General features: G+C 45.5%; 1 protein-coding gene across 2 annotated transcripts in view; it reads left to right on the top strand.

The window, feature by feature from the left end:
• The first annotated feature begins 208 nt into the window (after positions 1–208).
• LOC145343241 (LHFPL tetraspan subfamily member 2 protein-like) overlaps positions 209–6,000 on the top strand; it is a 170,400-nt gene continuing 164,608 nt past the window's right edge. For both annotated transcript variants that reach the window (XR_013886692.1, XM_080189339.1), the window contains exon 1: positions 209–348. The gene's annotated coding sequence lies outside the window, so the exon portion shown is untranslated. The remainder of the gene's footprint in view (positions 349–6,000) is intronic.

Raw genomic sequence — 6,000 nt, 5'->3', positions numbered from 1 at the left:
TGTTACTTGTTGGATGGGAAGTTTGTTGAATCTTTCCCAATGTTATATATACCCTGTCTAAGGCTGAGACATAACCAGCTCAGACTAGGGGTAGGTCAGCCTGGCTGGGAACTCCCTGTGTCCCAGGAGGCGGGGGCGGGGAGGGGAGAGGAGGCGGAGCTGTGACATCAGTGGATTCCTCTCCAGTGGTGCATGTGTTTGGGAGAGAGAGAGAGACTGCCCTCTGAGAAGTGCTCATTCAAGCGCTTAGATTCTTTTAAAAATAAGAAGCAGCTGCAGCGAGAGAGAGAGAGGGAGGGCATCGACCTGGAGTAACCGATCAAAGCCCCTCTTGCACCCGGAGAGTCGGTGAGTTCTGAGCTGAGACTGTGCTTTGGAGAAGGTTCAGAAACAAGACACAAAGGCAAGGCAGGAGGCAGGGAGATTTATTACAGCGATAGTGAGATCCGAGTGTGGGAAAGTTAGAGATAAAACGTGTCAGGAAGGCAGCAGAGTGGGGAGTGTGTGTTCTCAAAGTGTGTGTGGACATTGCAGTCTTTGGGGGAACACATTAGCTGCAGTGAGCTTGTTCTAAGCCAGCCCCCCCCTCCCTCCCTCCCCTGCTGAAACACCAAGAAGGGAGGTGAAGGAAAACCCACCAGCAACTAACTGGCAGGAGGCTGGAAAAGGCTGGGGCGAAAGTTACAGAGCAGAAAGGCGGTGGGAAACTGTTTCTAGTCAACGCTTCCTGAGGACCCGCAGCAGGGGAACTGCTGTTCCAGCACATTTAGGGGAGAGCCAGGCGCTTGTGCCAGAACTGCGATGAAAGGATAATATAGGGGTGAGTGAGTGCACAAGATCAGCCTCTCTGTGCAGATTGTATCGAGTGAATGAAATCTTTTACTGCTTTTTTTTTGTGTGTAAACTTGACTTCAGCCTAATGTTGAAAGTTTCAGCGGAGAGGACACCAGTACAGTATAAACGGCTGGGTCCGGGCACCGAGACCCTTGGGCATTGCCCGGATCTCCCAGTGCTGAGGGGCGGGAGAGTCTAGGGACTTCTCTCTCAGACCCGTTCATTGAAAAAATCTGCCGCAATCTGTTCTCTATTCGTTGCCACGATTCACAGTCATACAGAGCAGAGGATTAATGTGAGTTGGGGGTGGGGGACGGAGGGCTTCTGGCATCTGCTGTGCCCCTGTTGCGGGGGTCTGGGCACCTTGTTTTGGAGAGGTGGGGGGGGGGGGTGGGGAACTGGCTGCCTGAAACAAGAGGCTGATCCAGGATAGTGCTCCTGGGGTGATAGATAAGAGTTTCATGCGGAGTGTGCGTTTTTTTATCAGATGGGCTGATGTGATGTATCGATTCCTACGGCGCCTTGAAGATTACAGTGTCACTTTGAAGGGGTTACATTGATTACAGGCAGAGTCCAGGAAGAAGATAAGGAGGGAGGGAGGGCAAACTGCACAAGAGATAAGGGCGTAGGAGATCAAAGTTCTCCAACATGTGTGGATGTTGACTGTGGATTTTTCTGGTAATTAACAGCCGGTTAATTTTTGACCCACTGGCTGCCCAAGCCCTTAACCCTCTGGTGTGACAGTCATCGCGGATCAATAGGAGGCAGCCTAGCCATAACTGAATAACATTGCCACCAGGAATTGATAGTGTGTGTGCCCCATTAAGAAAAGGCCATTCCAAATTGGCAGGTTTCAAATCTTCAGGTTCAGAATGACAGCGATGTTATCTGAACTCTTCAATTGTTGAGGGAAAAGCCTTTCCATTGCTTAATTTTCCTAATTCTCTAATTATCAACTGTCCCCCCCCGCCCCCACCAAATCAGCTTGATTTGAGGTTTAAGTTTGTTCGTTAGTGTCACAAATTGGCTTACATTAACACTGCAATGAAGTTACTGTGAAAATCGCCTAGTTGCCACACTCCGGCACCTTTTCGGGTACACTGAGGGAGAACTTAGCATTTGAGGTTGAGTTTGTACATTTAAATACACATTTTTCTAATCCGTTACACTTTTCACAAGCCTGGGGGCCAAAGCATAAAAGAATTGAAATCTCTTTTTGAAAGGAAAATTGAAAGTTTTTAATCCCCCCCAGGGCGAGGCTCCACATTTCCATATCTCATTTTCACGAGCAGCTTTAGTGTTATGTTTCTATGTTTTTAAAACCACATTTTGCTAATTCTGGAAAAAAGCTCTTTCAAACTTCAGACGATGAATTAATAAAAGTAACGAACATGTGAATTTGGAGCATGACTAGGCCATTTGGCCCCTCAAGCTTGCTCCTCCATTCAATAAGGTGATGGCTGATTGGACTGTGGTCTCAACTCCACATTCCGTCTACTCCTGGTGACCTTTGACTCCCTTGTTAGCCAAGATTCCCTCTACCTCTGCCTTAAAAATATTCAATGACTCTGACTCCACCATCCTCTGAGGAAGAGAGTTTCAAAGACTCATGGCCCTCTGAGAGAATACAAATTCTTCTCCCCTTGTTTTTAAACTGTGCCCCCTGGTTTTAGTTTCAAACACAAGGGGAAGCACTCTCATGATCTTCTATGTTTCAGTAAGGTAATGTCTTCTTCTAAACTTCAGTGCATACAGACCCAACCTTCCTCTCTTTCCTCATAAGATAGCCATTCCTCCATCCCAGGTGTCAGTTGAGTGGACCTTCTCTGAACTGCTTCACACGAATGTATATCCTTCCTTAAAGAAGGAGACTAAGTGTACATAGAACTTTTATATTCCATTCCCTTGCAGTAAGTGCCAACGTTCCATTTGCCTTCCTAACCACTTGCTATAACTGCGTACTAATGTTTTATGATTCATTCCCTAGGCCCTACAGATCCCTCTGTATCTCAAGAGTTCTGCACTTTCTCTCTATTTAAATAATGTACCGCTTTTCTGACCTTTCTGCCAAAATGGATGTTCACATTTTCCTACTTCATATTCCAACTTTTTGTCCACTCGCTTAACCTGTCAATATCCCTTTGCAGACACCTGCAATGTGGTTGCCCCTTTACCCACTGGTTAACTGTACTTGGTGTGGCATATCCTGGGGAAAGTCCAAGATTTCATTACCTGTGTTTAGGTAATTGGGCTTAAGTCTCACAACACCAGGTTGAAGGCCAACAGGTTTATTTGGCAGTAAAAGCCACTAGCTTTCAGGGCGATGTCTGCTCCTTCATCAGGTGAGTGGGAGTTTAATCACAAACAGGGCATATAAAGACACAAACTCAATTTACAGAATAATGATTGGAATGCGATTCTTTACAGCTAATTGAGTCTTGAGGTACAGACAATGTGAGTGGAGAGAATGTTAAGCACAGGTTAAAGAGATATGTATTGTCTCCAGTCAGGACAGTTAGTGAGATTTTGCAAGTCTAGGCAAGTCGTGGGGTTACAGATAGTGTGACATGAGCCCAAGATCCTGGTTGAGGCCGTCCTCATGTGTCGAACTTGGCTATCAGCTTCTGCTCAGCGACTCTGCGCTGTCATGTGTGGCGAAGGCTGCCTTGGAGAACGCTTACCCGAAGATCAGAGACCGAATGCCCGTGACCGCTGAAGTGTTCCCAACAGGAAGGGAACAGTCTTACCTGGTGATTGTCGAGCGGTATTCATTCATCCGTTGTTGTAGCGTCTGCATAGTCTCCCCAATGTACCATGTCTCGGGACATCCTTTCCTGCACCGTATCAGGCAGATAACCTGATCCAGCCTCTGATCTTCGGATAAGTATTCTCCAAGGTGGCCTTCACGACATACGGCAGTGCAGAGTCGCTGAGCAGAAACTGATAGCCAAGTTCTGCACACATGAGGACGGCGTCAACCGGGATCTTGGGTTCATGTCACACTATCTGTAACCCGCATGACTTGCCTGGGCTTGCAAAATCTCACTAACTATCCTGTCTGGAGACAATACACATTTCTCTAATCTGTGCTTAATGTTCTCTCCACTCACATTATCTGTACTTTTAAGACTTGATTAGCTGTAAAGAATCACATTCCAATCATTATTCTGTAAATTGAGTTTGTGTCTTTATATGCCCTGTTTGTGATCAGAACTCCCACACACCTGATGAAGGGGCAGCACTCCGAAAGCTTGTGGCTTTTGCTACTAAATAAACCTGTTGGACTTTAACCTGGTGTTGTGAGACTTTTTACTGTGTTTACCCCAGTCCAACACCGGCATTTCCACGTCTTGACTCAGAAGGCCAGAGAGAATGTATCGGGGTTAAGAGTGAGAATGACATTTATGTTCTTGGTCTCCTTCCAGTGACCCTCATTGAAAGTATAAGAATGTAGACATTTGAACGAGAAAAGGAAAATCTGAAAATATGTAACAGTGATGACTATGCACTGAGACAGTATCAGGCAGTATCTGCAATCAGTAAAAAGAATGACAATGTCTCAGGGGTGTATCCTTCATCAGAATCTGGTGAAAGGTGCACTGTCAACATGCCATAACCTGCAAATAACTTACAAATCAACAAAATGTGGTTTGATACCATTCTATTTTGAATGTGAACTCGGATGTATTTGTGGTTGAAGAGGCAGCCAGTTGTGGACACCATCTCGGCAACACAGGAAGCTCACTGCCATCGGTGAGTCTGTGCTTGGTGTAGCATTCTCTTCAGGAGAATGGAAGGGACAACACTGAGGGGAAAATGAAAAGGGGAGGAGTAATGTTAGCTGATTCATAGCTGACTAGCAATGACTTTACCATATTGACGTGTATTGCGATCCAGCTGGATATTGCAGCACCAGCTGTACATTTTGATGTTCCACAGTCAGGCAGAAGTGAATGATTCTGCCCTTTGTCACATATGTAAGACATTGCCACCAATACACAACCCTGCTCCTTCCATAAGGGTCATTGCTTGTGTTTCAGAATGGGCCAAAGCAAAAGCATCTGTGTAACTGATTGGTACAAGATGAGATTGAGTTCCAGTAAAGGCAAGTAACATTTATTAAATCGCTGCTTCAATGCCTGCAACTCATTACCACTTGTATACAGTGATGTAAATGAACCAAGGCATTTATTGAAAAGCTGTCTGTCTATCAACATATGAGTTGAATAAAATATGAAACAGCATTGATGGCAGTAGGAATTTGCACAGCAATTTCAAAGGAAAATGAATGTGAGACTGTTTGAATCTACTGGAGCAGTGAGCAGCACATTAGATTGGGCCACAGCTTCTGAGAACCAGGACCGTGTAGCAAGGTGGCACCTCAAAGATGCGCTGGGAAACCCCCAATTTACAAGGTAGGGTTTGCACAGCAATTGCTTGGGGAGTGCAAACTTCTGATGGGTAATTGCCCTCTGCTGGAAACGACATGAAAATGTGACTTAAATTGCAAACTTTGAAAGATTACTGTATTACATCAATAGTTACCCAGAAACGGGCAGAAGAATGTAAACTGCTTCTAACCTCTGGGTAACTACATTATGATCCATACTGATCTGCCAAGTGGGACCCCATCCCACGGGTACTCCCCACCCTCACAACCTCTACCTAACCCCTTTGCCCTGCACCCCACTCAACTGCAACCTCACCTCCCCAAGTTCCTACCTGACCCCCCCACCCCAAATTTCTGGAATGAAAGGGTTGTCTCTTGCGTCAAGGTTGAGCTGGTTAGACCTACCTATATATATTGCAGTTTAAAATAATGAGAGGCAATCTTATTGACATGTAAGATTCTGAAGAGGCATGACAGAATAGATGCTAGGAGGTTATGGGGAATCTAGAGTTAAGGGGCACAGATTAAAAATAAAGCGTCACAATGAAGATGGAGATGAGGAGGAATTCTTTCTCTGAAGGTTGTTGGTCTTTGGCGTTCTCATCCCCAGAGAGGAATGGAGGCTGGGTCATTGAATAGATTCAGGGCTGAGTTAGATAGATTTTTGATTGACAAGGGAGTCAAGGGTTATGGGGGAATCAGACAGGAATGTAAAGACCGCAGCCAACTCAGCTATGATCTTATTGTATGACACAAGAGGCTTGATGACTCAAATG

This window comes from Carcharhinus amblyrhynchos, chromosome 5 (genome assembly GCF_965287045.1).
Source record: "Carcharhinus amblyrhynchos chromosome 5, sCarAmb.v2.hapA, whole genome shotgun sequence".
NCBI lineage: Eukaryota > Metazoa > Chordata > Chondrichthyes > Carcharhiniformes > Carcharhinidae > Carcharhinus > Carcharhinus amblyrhynchos.
Note: the sequence above shows the minus strand (reverse complement) of the source record. Positions and strands in the feature narration are given on the sequence as shown.